General features: G+C 48.2%; 1 long non-coding RNA gene across 2 annotated transcripts in view; it reads left to right on the forward strand.

The window, feature by feature from the left end:
* The window catches only part of LOC122441333, an 85,502-nt gene extending 72,071 nt beyond the window's left edge, over positions 1–13,431 (forward strand). For both annotated transcript variants that reach the window (XR_006269333.1, XR_006269334.1), the window contains exons 3-6: positions 9,558–9,697; positions 11,125–11,982; positions 12,271–12,391; positions 13,091–13,431. This is a non-coding gene — a long non-coding RNA (uncharacterized LOC122441333). The remainder of the gene's footprint in view (positions 1–9,557; positions 9,698–11,124; positions 11,983–12,270; positions 12,392–13,090) is intronic.
* The last annotated feature ends 592 nt before the right edge of the window (positions 13,432–14,023 follow it).

Consider the following 14,023-nt stretch of genomic DNA (forward strand, 5'->3'; position numbering starts at 1 on the left):
AACAGGGATGGATAGGGATGTAGGGACAGTGTGTGTGTGTGTGTTGGGGGCCAGTAATGCAGTGAGTACCAAGTCTCACAGACAGATCCTGGTTCTAATCGAGTCTACTGTATTGGGTTGACCACAAAGTTCATTAGGGTTTTTCCATAAGATGGTATGGAAAAACCCAAATGAACTGTTCAGCCAGTCCAAGAGTTCATGATCCAAGGATCCTAGGAGTTCTGCCACACGGGGCCCACAGGACCCAGAATCAACGCCCCCATGAACACTGTGAGCTTCCCTGGGATGGGGCTGGGTGCTCGTTCCAATGCCGCTGCCCTCTGGGGGTGCCCACTAGCTGGGACTGACCGTGGCTGGGCGGAAGCAGAGGAGGCACCGGACCCCACCCACACAGGTTCAGAGGGACCATGGAAGGTGTCTTCAGAGTTCCCTGTGGGTCCCACCTCACTCCTGTTAAACCCCAAACCTGGTTGCTGTCCTTCTCAGCTGCTATAGGCAAAAGTGGAAACCTACAGTCCCAAGGACCCTGGAAAGACCTTCAAGTATCTTCCTCTGGCCTCGTAATTGTGAATGCAGCCTCCGCTACCCTTACCCAGAGGGCCTCCCTGTCCCAGAGTGTCCCCGTGCCCCCTCTGTGGCCTTCAGCTCACAGTTGCGGGGACCTCAAGTGGAAAGCGTCTTTTCCCCCTGCTTGGGTGCCTTTCAGATCATTCTTATATATTTATTTGTTTAAACTTTTTATTGGAGGGTAATTGCTTTACAATGTTCTGTTAGTTAATGTTGTGCAACAAGGTGAGTCAGCTGTCTTATTGTTCAGTCGCTAAGTCGTGTATGACTCTTAGTGACCCCAAGGACTGCAGCACGCCAGGCTCCTCTGTTCTTCATTGTTTCCTGGAGTTTGCTCAAATTTATGTTCATTAAGTCGGTGATGCCATCCAATCATCTCTGCCACCTGCTTCTCCTTTTGCTTCAACCTTTCCCAGCATCAGGATCTTTTCCAATAAGTTGGCTCAGGTGGTCAAAATATTGGAACTCCAGCATCAGTCCTTTCAATGAATATTCAGGGTTGATTTCATTTAGAATTGACTGGTTTGATCTCCTTTCTGTCCAAGGGACTCTCAAGAGTCTTCTCTAGCACCACAATTGAAAAGCATCAATTCTTCAACCCTCAGCCTTCTTTATGGTCCAACTCTCACATCCATACATGACTACTAGGAAAACCATTTGTTGGCAAAGTGATGTCTCTGCTTTTGAATACCCTGTCTAGGTTTGTCATAGCTTTCCTTCCAAGGAGCAAGTATGTTTTAATTTCATGGCTGCAGTCACTGTCTGCAGTGATTTTGGAGCTTAAGAAAATAAAATCTGTCACTGCTTCCACTTTTCCTGCTTTTATTTTCCATGAAGTGATGGGGCCAGATGTCATGACCTTAGTTTTTTGAATGCTGAGTTTTAAGCTGTCTTTCTCACTCTCGTCTTTCACTCTTATCAAGAGGCTCTTTTGAACTCTGTGGGAGAAGGTGAGGGTGGGATGTTTCAAAAGAACAGCATGTATACTATCTATGGTGAAACAGATCACCAGCCCAGGTGGGATGCATGAGACAAGTGCTCGGGCCTGGTACACTGGGAAGACCCAGAGGAATCGGGTGGAGAGGGAGGTGGGAGGGGGGATCGGGATGGGGAATAAGTGTAAATCTATGGCTGATTCATATCAATGTATGACAAAACCCACTGAAATGTTGTGAAGTAATTAGCCTCCAACTAATAAAAAAATTAAAAAAAAAAAAAAAGAGGCTCTTTGCTTTCTGTCATTAGAGTGGTATCATCTGCTTATCTGAGGTTGTTGATATTTCTTCCAGCAGTCTTGATTCCAGCTTGTGAGTCATCCAGCCTGGCGCTGTGCTTAAAGTGCTCTGCATGGAAGTTAAATAACCAGGGGGACAATATTCAGCTTTGTCATACCCCTTTCCCAGTTTTGGACCAGTCCATTGTTCATGTCTGGTTCTAAGTGTTGCTTCTTGACCTGCATGCAGGTTTCTCAGGAGACAGGTAAGGTGGTCTGGATTCCCTGTTGGCTCAGATGGTAAAGCGTCTGCCTGCAATGCAGGAGACCCGGGTTTGATCCCCAGGTCAGGAAGGTCCCCTGGAGAAGGGCATGGCAACCCACTCCAGTACTCTTCTCTAGAAAATTCCATGGATGGAGGAGCCTGGTGGGCTACAGTCCATGGGGTTGCAAAGCCATCTCTTTAAGAATTTTCCAGTTTGTTGTGATCCACACAGTCAAAGGCTTTAGCATAGTCAGTGAAGCAGAAGTAGATGTTTTTCTGGAATTCCCTCACTTTCTCCATGATCCAGCATATGTTGGCAATTTGATCTCTATTTCCTCTGCCTTTTCTAAATCCAGCTTGAACATCTGGAAGTTCACGGTTTATGTACAATTAATTGAAGTGTGGCTTGGAGAACTTTGAGCACAATCTTGCTAGCATGTGAGATGAGCCTAATTACTGCACAGTAGTTTGAACATTCTTTGGGATTGCCTTTCTTTGGGATGAGAACGAAAACTGACCTTTTCCAGTCCTGTGACTACTGCTGAGTTTTCCAAATTTGCTGGCATACTGAATGCAGCACTTTAACAGCCTCATCTTTTAAGATTTGAAATAGCTCAACTGGAATTCCATCACCTCCACTAACGTTGTTCGTAGTGATACTTCCTAAGGCCCACTTGACTTCACACTCCAGGATGTCCAGCTCTAGGTGAGTGACCACACCATCGTGGTTATCCAAGTAATTTAGTAATTCTGGGCTCCAAAATCACTGCAGATGATGATTGCAGCCATGAAATTAAAAGATGGTTACTCCTTGGAAGGAAAGTTATGACCAACCTAGACAGCATGTTAAAAAGCAGAGACATTACTTTGCCAACAAAGGTCCATCTAGTCAAGGCTATGGTTTTTCCAGTAGTCATGTATGGATGGGAGAGTTGGACTATAAAGAAAGCTGAGTGCTGAAGAATTGATGCTTTTGAACTGTGGTGTTGGAGAAGACTCTTGAGAGTCCCTTGGACTGCAAGGAGATCCAACCAGTCCATCCTAAAGGAAATCAGTCCTGGGTGTTCATTGGAAGGACTGATGTTGAAGCTGAAACTCCAATACTTTGGCCACCTGATGTGAAGAGCTGACTCATTGGAAAAGACTCTGATGCTGGGAAAGATAGAGGGCAGGAGGAGAAGGGGACGACAGAGGATGAGATGGTTGGATGGCATCACCGACTCAATGGACATGGGTTTGGGTGGACTCCAGGAGTTGGTGATGGACAGGTAGGCCTGGTGTGCTGCGGTTCATGAGGTCGCAAAGGGTCAGACATGACTAAGCAACTGAACTGAGCTGAACTAAAGTATAGTTCTGTGTATTCTTGCCACCTCTTCTTAATCTCTTCTACTTCTGTTAGGTCCCTGCTCTTTATGTCCTTTATTGTTAAATTCCTTGCACAAAATATTTCCTCGATATCACCAATATTCTTGAAGACATCTCTAGTCTTTCTTATTCTACTCTTTTCCTCTATTTCTTTGCATTGTTTACTTAAGAAGGCCTTTTTATTTCTCCTTGCTATTCTCTGAAATTTTGCTTTCAGTTGGGTATATCTTTCTGTTTCTCTCTTGCTTTTCACTTCTCTTCTTTACTCAGTGATTTGTAAGGACTCCTCAGACAGCCGCTTTGCCTTCTTGATTTTCTTTTCTTTTCTTTGCGATGGTTTTGATCACTGACTCCAGTACAATGATACACACCTCCGTCCATAGTTCTTCAGGCACTCTATTTGTCACCCCCACTGTATCTATTTGTCGCCCCCACTGTATACTCATAAGGGATCTGACTTTGATTTTCAATCAGCTGTATGTATATACGTATCCCCTCCTTTTTGAGCCTCCCTTCCCCCTCACCTCCCATCCCACCCTCTATGTCCTCACACAGCACCCAGCTGAGCTCCCTGAGCTAGACAGCAGCTTCCCACTAGTTATCTGTCTTACAGATGATGGTGTATATGTGTCAATTCATCCGGAACTTGGCTCATACTTAATACCTTCCTTTTGCTCTTCAACAGCTTCAAATGTATCAAGATGTCCTGAGGGCAAAAGAACTGATTTAACTCTCTGATTAGAAGGAAGGCTCTCTGCCTAAGCCTTGCTCATTTTGAAATGCTGACATTCAAGGGGAAAATCACTCAAGTTCTCTCTTTACTTCCTGTGCTTAATTAAGTGGCTCTGCAGGTGACTCAAGCCTTTTATTTTGCAGAATGACATCAGACTTATTTTCCATTTTAATAGCCTGGTTACTTCATTGATTTTTTAAAAATCCAATTTCACTTTCTGGTGCAATTTCTTCTTCTCTGTTTCTTTTACCCCCTCCACCCTAGGACACATTAACTCCCTCAGTGGCTAAACTCCAACTGTCATAAGTACCTCTAAAATCAGAATTTGAAGAAGCAATTAGGGTTGTAATTTTTTTTTTTTCTGATTACCCACATAATTTCACCAAGTGATGGAGTTATTAATATGATTAACGATCTGATGCTATCTCTGACCAGTCCCCAAGTCCTGGGGGTGGCATGTGTGTCCCTGCAAGAAGCTACACCTGCTCTGAGAGCCCTTCTTGCCCACAGAGCCCTCTCCCCTCTCATCAGTTGCCCCTATCCATTTTCACAGGGTGATCCCAAACTCATACACCTGTGTCCAGCTTCTTCAAATTTTATCAGGCAGCCATGTGACCTTTGTTCATCCGGAAATGAATTGTCATGGCTGTTTGGTAGATTCTGTAGTTTTTTAGGGAGACCCAAGAATTAGTCATCTTACTATAACACTGTTTGGACTCAGAAAAAGCAGACATTTCATGTGGCATGCGGCATTTATTGTCTGTGTATCTTCAGTTTGGGTTTTTATTTGTTAATGATCCTCGGAAGAACTGCGGGGTTTCATTTTCTGCCCTTGCTGAGGGGTTTTCCTCCATTGACTCTTCGTGCCCTGCTTCAGTTTCCTGAAACAAGTCATCCTGAGGAGAGCAGGGAGGGCCCTCATTCCAGGCCCCACCAGGCTCCTCTGTTCATGGGATTCTCCAGGCAGGAATACTGGCGTATGTTGTCATGTGCTCCTCCAGGGGATCCAGGGGTCAGAAACCTCATCTCTCACATCTCCTGCGTTGGCAGGCAGGTTCTTTACCACAAACACCACCCGGGAAGCCCCATGAATAGTAATGTGTGTCTGTTAATCCCAAATTCCCAATTTATCCCTGTCCCCCTTTCCCCTTTGGTAACCACGGGTTTGTCTTCTAAGTCTGTGAGTCTGTTTGGTAAATAAATTCATTCATATCATTTTTTAGACTCCACATGTAAGTGATACATGTGGTTTTTTATCTTTCTCCGAGTAGGATGACCTGTGGTCCATTCACGTTGCTGCAGATGGCGTTATTTCATTCATGTCTGAGTAATATTCCATTGTATATATGTACCACATCTTTATCCATTAGTCCGTTGATGGACCTTTAGATCGCTTTTGTATTTTGACTATTGTAAATACTGGTGCAATGAACATCAGGGTGAAAGTTTTTTTTTTCAACCTTGGGTATGGATCCTCAAGTGTTCATTTTATTAACATGATGATTCTTTAAACTGCCAGATCCATTTTTTAACACACAATACACTTTATGGCATATCTGTGTGATGTGTTTCACAATAAAAAACCGTTTATAAGGAGCATTCTTGCCATGACTGCCTCCTCGCCATCTCTCCAAGGCCGGGCAGGCCTGCGGGTCTGAGGGGGACACCCCTCTGCCACTGTCTGTACTCTCCCTGCCTTCCACGCTGACCCAGCCACATCAAGTCCTGGCCTCGGTCACACAGCAACTGTCCGGACACCCCCCTGTCTTCTCCCCTTCCCCAGTGTGGCGTTCGGCACTGCTGGTGCTGCTCAGTCACTGAGTCACTCTGCGACCCCATGGACCGTAGCACGCCAGGCTCCCGTCATCCACTTTCTCCCAGAGCTTGCTCAAACTCATGTCCATTGAGTCGGTGATGCCATCCCACCATCTCATCCTCTGCTGCCCCCTTCTCCTCTTGCCTTCAGTCTTTCCCAGCATCAGGGTCTTGATTTGGAAACTATAAACAAGAATGTATTACAGAGAACTCTGCTTCCAAAACTGGAATCTCCCTTCATCCCAAGTTTCTGCCCAGTCTGGTGAGTCTGTTTAGGAAGGCATGGTGACTTTCTAGAACATGCATGGGGCCAAGTGACCACCCAGAAAGTGCCCGAGGTTGGGAGTCAGGCAGCCTGAGCGGGCCCCTCAGCTCTGCCCCTAGCAGGTGGCACACCTGATTCTTCCTCCACTCTCCCTGGGCGCCTCTTCCAGGACTGAGCGACACCTTTGCTCTCTTGCACTTGACCTTCCAGGTCCACCTCCATTCAATGTGCCATCCCCAGATTACCCACTCCACCCTGCTCCCTGCTCAGGGCTCCCTGGCCTCACCTTTGCCCTGACTGTGAACTTGGTGAACATACCTTGACAGTTGTGGAGTCTTTCTGCAAAATGATCAACGCCGAGGAAAGTCTAGGTAAATGAATATCTAAACTACCACGACCAAGTTTACACAGTTGATCACTGGGCTGGACTCAAGAGCCCTTCATGGCTTTTTGGACCCTGAAGCTGGGTCGTTGATCCCACTGACCAGACATACACTTTCCCTTTGAAGTGTCTACAAAGTGGACGTATTGAACCAAAGCTAACTTGTGGATGGGTGGGAGGGGGCATTTGAATATTAGTTGGTTGCAGCCAATGCTTAGTTTGGCAAACATTTTTTTTTTTACTTTAGCATTCAGTAAGTTTATTAAGTGAGTTATGTTCTCTTTAGTTTCTGCTCCACAGTTCCAAATAAATGGTGACATGGTGACAAGTGACAAAAGTAATGAAGAATGAGAAAGTGGCCCACAGAAGATTGTGATATAACTGAGACCACATTAAAAAGTTAATATTACAAGTTCTCAGGGCCTTCTACTGAAATAACTGTCCTGTGGGTCTGCAGACCCTTAATGAGGATCCCAGCTCAGCTAGCAAGGGCAGGGGCCGTCGGCTTGGACTTGCTCTCCCATCCATGGCATAGAGCCTGGTGTGGATGCCTTAGATGAGCCTGTGTGTACACCCTACCCCTGCCAGCACCCGTGTGCTGTTGGGCATGTTGAGGAGCCTGTCTGAGCCTTCATTTCATCAAGCATTGTATGCGGGTCCCAGTCTCCACTTCACAAGGTTGAAGGGGCTCACACGAGATCATCGAGGTCACCCACCAGCCCAGGATGTGGCACTTCATTGGCCCTCAGGCTGAGTCAGCTTCTTCCTGCCTCCCTCTATCTGTCTTTCCTCTACGCTCCAGCACTCACCTGTGTAAAGGAAACTGTGTGCACGCGTGTGTGCTCAGCTGCTCAGTCGCATCTGACTCCTTTTGACCCCATGGACAGTCGCCCACCAGGTTCCTCTGTCCATGGGATTTTTCCAGGCAAGAATACTAGAGGAAGTTGCCATTTCCTCCTGCAGGGGATCTTTCCAATCCAGGGATCAAACCCACATCTCCTGCATTGGCAGGGGGATTCTTTACCACTGTACCACCTGGAAAGCCAAAGGAACATGAAGCTACCAGGACATCAGGTGTCTCTGATGATCCCAGGAACTAGGCAGTCCCAGGCCCAGAACCCATTCTGTTCTCTCACTTTGTGGCCTTGATCAGGGGACTACCCCATCCTCAGAAGCCTGACCCCAGGTGAGCACTTTACCCAGCACCCTGGCCTCATGCAAAGAGCCCCGGCTGAGGTCTGAAACCACAGCAGTTGAGAGCCAGGAGCCACCAAGCCTGAACCTAAGTTTTGTGGAGGCAGAAACAGACCTCCACTAGCTTTGTTCATAGTGATGATGTGCTGGGTGAAGCACAAGCTGAAATCAAGATAGCAGGGAGAAATTTCAGTAACCTCACATATTGCAGATGACACCACCCTTATGGCAGAAAGTGATGAAGGTGAAAGAGAAGAGTGAAAATGAAGACCATGGCATCTGGTCCCATCACTTCATGGCAAACAGATAGGGAAACAATGGAAACAGTGACAAACTTGGACTCCAAAATCACTGTGGACAATGACTGCAGCCATGAAGTTAAAAAGACACTTGCTCCTTGGAAAAAAAGCAATGACAAACCTAGACAAAGTATTAAAAAGCAGAGATTTACTTTGCCTACAAAGGTCCGTGTAGTTAAAGGTATGGCTTTTCCAGTAGCCATTTATAGATATAAGAACTGGACGAGAAAAAAGGCTGAGCACCAAAGAATTGATGCTTTCAAACTATGTTGCTGGAGAAGACTCTTGAGAGTTCCTTGGACTCCAAGGAGATCAAACCAGTCAATTCCAAAAGAAATCAACCCTGACTATTCATTGAAAGGACTGATGCTGAAGCTGAAACTCCAATACTTTGGCCACCTGATGCGAAGAGCTGACTCATTTGAAAAGACCCTGATGCTGGGAAAGACTGAAGACAGGAGAAGGGGACGACAGAGGATGAGAGGGTTGGATGGCATCACCGACTCAGTGGGTGTGAGTTTGAGTGAGCTCTGGGAGATGGTGATGAACAGGGAGGCCTGGCGTGCTGCAATCCATGGGGTCACAAAGAGCTGGACACGACCAAGCGACTGGACAGCAGAAGAGACAGGCCCGGGAGGACAGCACAGGGGTGTCCCGTTTGTCAGCGTCACAGACTGCCTCACGCGGCCTTTTTCTCACATTGCCCTGTGCTCGCCTAGGCATCCTTCCTGTTGGTTTTTGGTCATTTCCCTTGGATAGTTATTTCCCTATGAAAGCAATGGATGGCTTCATGGGGATCCCCCGAGAGAAGCCAGGTAAATTTTAGAACTGGACTTAAAAAATAAAATGGCGCACTGTGAAGAGCCGCCTGTGGACAGAGCCTGTGGTGGCCAAGTGGCAGTGTCAGTCGCCCAGTTGTGTCTGACTCTCTGTGACCCCGTGGACTGTAGCCCGCTAGGCTCCTCTGTCCAAGGGATTCTCCAGGCAAGAGTAGTGGAGTGGGTAGTCATTCCCTTCTCCAGGGGCTCTTCCTGACCCAGGGATCAAACCAGGGTCTTCTGCATTGCAGGCAGATTCTTCACCATCTGAGCCACCAGGGAAGCCCGTTGGTGATAAGAGATGCCAGCAAAATGATGGCAGGGGTCTGTTCTGCTGACTGCCAGGCTCGCTGACCGCCTGGGCTGTGCACAGATGAAATGTGGGCCTCTGTGCCCTCAGGTTTCCTTCCTACTGAGAAAGTCTCACAGATTCCATTATTCGGTCACAGTTTTGTACACAGCCTAGGAGTAGTCTTCAGGTCGACAGCCAGGATTGATGTGGGAATAACATCCCCAACTAAGAGTTCAGCTCAGGGTGGGCAGCAGGGCTGTAGCCGATGTGTCCTCAGCGGGGATGGGTGGATGCCCTGAAAGTTCCGTTCTCAGACTGGCCATCAGCTGCTGCTCTTTTTCTACCTTAGCCTTTGGAATCTTGGACATGCTTCCTGGACTCTGGAACGTGTCCCCATCATGACCTCCCCAACCAGAGAAGCCCGCTGGCCAGGCAGGTCACCATCCGGGGCTCTGCATCGCCTGAGAAGTTGGAGGCCAAGAGCATCAGGTGAGCTTAGACTCATCCTGGACGCTGCCTGAGTCCAGGCTGCACGGCATTTCTGGTACTTGGCACCTGCCACGGTGCCTGGCGCACAGTAGGGCTGTTTCTCTTTGAGTAGCGGAGGGATGGGGCGTGTCAAAGCTGGGAGGCACAGGAGCTTTGCTTGGATTTCATGAGGCTGAGAAGGCGACGGTGAGTCACTAATATCACACAGCTGGTTGGGGACCATGCTCAAAGCGTTTCAGGATGCATCTGGCACGCAGCCAAGCAAGTTTTTATCGATCTGTGCAAAGTACCAGGCCCTGTGTTTGAGTGAAAGGTCCAGTCCAGAATAAAACTGTCTGGAGAAAGAGAAGTACTGTCTGGAGAAGGAGAAATACCATCTGACACCCCTTATATGAGGGATCTGAAAAGAAATGATACAAATGGACCTATGAAACAGAAACAGACGCACAGACTTAGGGAGTGAACTTGAGGCTGCCAATGCAAAGAGTGAGGGGAAGGGATAGTCAGGGAGCTCGGGATGGGCATGTGCACACCGCTGTATTTAAAATAGATAATCGGCAGGACCTACTGCCCGGCACAGGGCGCTCTGCTCAATGCTCTGTGGCAGCCTGGGGGGGAGGGGAGCTTTGGGGGGAAGGGACACATGTGTGTTTATGCTTGAGTCCCTTTGCTGCTCACCTGAAACTGTCACAGCATTGTTACCTGGCTTATCCCAATACAGAATAAAAGGTTTTGTGTTTTTAAGAAAAGAGTAAAGCTGTCTGTTTTTTGCCTTTACAGGGCACAAAGTCTGTTATGACAACAAAGGTTAAACAAATAAATAGAAATAAATTGTGTACAGTAAGTGCTAACACAGTGGGTGCCCAGGTCTGGAGAGAGCTCTCTCGGGAAGTGAGGTTTAAGAGGGAGTACTGTTGGCCATGTGAGGAAGTGAGAGGAGGGTCTCTGGTGACAGAACAGCTTGTGCAAAGGCCCTGAGGAAGCCTGCCTGCATTCTGGCAACTGGGGAAAAAAGAACAGTGGGAAGAGGCAAGGCAGAGACGTTATGGGCCATGTCACCAAGGGCCTCAGGATGGGTAGGAGTTTGGGTTTTCCGTGACATGTATCAGGACACCCCAAAAGGCCCAATGATGGGGTAACATGGTCCAACTTGCATTTTATAAAGGGCAACCCAGCTACTGTGCTGATTGGAGGGAAAGAGAGGGAAGCTGATGGCTCCATAGGAGATGTTTTCACAAGCTGGTGATGGATGGCCCCTGTCACTCACCAGATGTGTGATCGTGACAAGCAACAGGGTTTTTCAGCTTCCGTTTCGTCCATGTGACAGGGACGGTCACGGTTCACAGGACTGCTCTGGGGGGCTGCACCGTACCAGTGCGTGCGTGCTAGGTCACTTCAGTCGTGTCTGACCCTTTACAACCCTGCAGACTGGAGCCTGCCAGCCTCCTCTGTCCACGGGATTCTCCAGGCAAGAATACTGGAGTGGGTTGCCATTTCCTTTTCCAGAGGACCTTTCTGACCAAGGGATCCAATCCATGTCTGTTGCGTCTCCTGCATTGGCAGGTAGGTTCTTTACCACCAGCGCCACCTGGGAAGCCCAGGGACACTGCCATTCTTTCCCACAAGACCTTGGCTTTTTAAAAAAAAAAAAAATTAATTAACATGGTTGCTCTGGATCTTAGTTGTGGTTTGTGGGATCTAGTTCCCTGACCAGAGATCGAACCTGGAACCCCTGCATTGGCAGTGCAGAGTCTTAGCCGCTGGACTACTAGGGAAGTCCCTCCCCCTAGCTTTCAGTAGGAATTATTCAGGACCCAGGAAACTCAGACTTTAGACACTGGCTTCCCTCTTTGTTTTCAGATGGAGAGAAGCTCTTTATCTTAATGCAGTTGGTGCTTTTTGTGTCTTGCTGGCTCAGATTGTAAAGGATCTGCCTGCAGTACAGGAGACCTGGGTTCGATTCCTAGGTTGGGAAGATCCCCTGGAGGAGGCATGGAAACCCACTCCAGTATTCTTGCCTGGAGAATCCCATGGACAGAGGAGCCTGGCGGGCTACAGTCCATGGGGTCACAAAGAGTTGGACATGGCTGAAGCAACTCAGCACAGCATGAGTCCTTCTTCCCTACCACAATGTCATGAATATATTTCTCTTATGGTTGGAAAGTTTCATTTCTACATTCAGTTTTAGTCCGTCTGGAATTTGGGTCTGACTGTGAAAGCCAGCTTCCCACTGCTTGGCTGTGTGGCACTGAACATCTCAGGATCCCCGTGTCCCCACCTGACAGGTAAGAGGTTAGGTTAGGTCAACTCCGAGGCTTCTTCCTAACGTGCAGTTGTGAGAACTCAGTCCTCCTCTCTGCAGCCTGAAACCACAGTGATGTTCCAGCCGGTGTGAAGCTAAAATCAATCCACAGATTTCCAATAGCCCTACAGAGATGCAGTCATGTTCACACAGGGTCGGCCGCCCTCCCGTCTCTCGGCCTTTTCCCCTCCACAAATGAAAGAAAGCACAATGAGGCAGGTTTCTTAATGACCACTTCCTGGCTTTTAATCATTCCTCTTTGACATTTCAGTTTTAACCATACTGCACGTACCAAGCCAAGAATGCAGGAGAGGCCTCCATAACTAGAATTGTTATGAACACCAGATATCTGACTTAACTGGCATTTCTGGAGGCTCCAGTTTGCAGGACTTGTAAGTATAATCATTAAAATCTTTCAAACTTGCACTGAAGGGGGCTCAGAGGTACCATCTCTGTGCAGGTTAGTGATCACCTCAGTGGAACTATGTCTCTGGAAGCAAGTGTCTGATGATAAAAAAAACATATACACAAGTAAAAATGCAGTTTCCAGTTTTCACCCTGATTGTCGTCACAGAATGGAAGGTGGAAGACTCTGTGGCAGGCCAGTTTGCTGGGGGTGACCCAGCCCAACAGGTCTCAGGGTGGGGGAAGGTCCATGAAGACCCCATGTGGAGGAAGGGCCAGATGGAAAGAAGCCAGTGTTCACAGGGGCTGTGGGGGTGGTGTGAGTAAAGAAATGCACCCCAAGCTCATTTAAGGGAAGAGGTGTGCCCATGATCATAGTACAGGGTCTGAGAAGGAGGTGTCTTGAGGGACTCAAGGGTTGGGAAGGAGAGTGGGAGGGTATCTGGAAAGAAAATCTCCAATCCACTGGGACCCAGATCCTGCCCAGGCAGAGGCCGGGTGGTCTCCCTGCTCTTAGTGGGAAATTCATCTGGAGAGGGAATTTGACTGACAGTGGACTGGGCCATGGAGGGCCCAGATGTTTGATCAAACATTGTTCTTAGTCTGGTGTTTCTGAGAGGGCTTTTCTGAATGAGTTCGGAGTTTAAGATTAACAGACTGAGTAAAGCAGATTGCTCTTCCTAAAGTAGGTGGGCCTCATCTCATCAGCTGAAGGTCTGAGTAGCCCACAAAGGCTGACCCTCTCACAAGGAGGGCACTGCTCCTGCCCGCTGCCTCTGAGCTGGGACTTGGATCTTTTCCTGCCTTTAGACTCGAGATGAAGCACAGCTCCTCCTGGGTCTTGCCCATGCTGGCTTTCACAGTGGAACTCACACCACTGAAGCGCTGGTTCTCAGGATTTGGGACTTAGACCAGGACTACATTTGCAGTCCCCTTGTCTCTAATTTACTGAATGGAGTTATTGGAACCTGTCAACTTCTGTAATCATGTGAGCTGAGTCCTTACAATAAATCACTCTGTGTGTGTGTCCTGTGGGTTCTGTTTTTCTGGAGAACCAGACAAAAGAAAGATCCCATGGAGCATATGATGCTTAAGACCCATGTCTGTGATGGGGAGGCAGCTCTCCGACCAGAGGACATCTGGGCTGAGCCAACGCCCCAGGAGGTCTGCGTGGCCATTTCACACCAGGAGCCACAGGAGAGCCCTGCTCTGTGCTCCAGGAGCATGCTGCCTGGGTGTCCATGGAGCCTTTTGTGTCCGTGTGTCCAATCTCTGTGCTCCGCAAGGTCAGTGGTTTGGCTCTGGGGCAGTCCTGAAGCCTTGGTATGTCAAGGCTTAGTCCAAGGCTGAACAATGCTCAAGTGTGGCTTTTCAGTTAATGGGGTCTGAGGTGGCTGTCAACACACAGGGCCAGAGGACCCCAAGTCCTGTGACCTGTGGTGACAGAAAGGGCCTGCACCCCAGATATTTCTCTCCCCCAGGGCAGGCAGGAAGGCCATGCCCGCTGTCCTTGTTTTAAGTTAAAGCTTTGAGGTGTCCCCTGTCCCCCAGGCACATGCAGGGTCAGGAGGGGCTGCTTATCCAGACAGTGTGTGACACCAGAACAGCCTTCCTCCAGG

This window comes from Cervus canadensis, chromosome 5 (assembly GCF_019320065.1).
Source record: "Cervus canadensis isolate Bull #8, Minnesota chromosome 5, ASM1932006v1, whole genome shotgun sequence".
Lineage (NCBI taxonomy): Eukaryota > Metazoa > Chordata > Mammalia > Artiodactyla > Cervidae > Cervus > Cervus canadensis.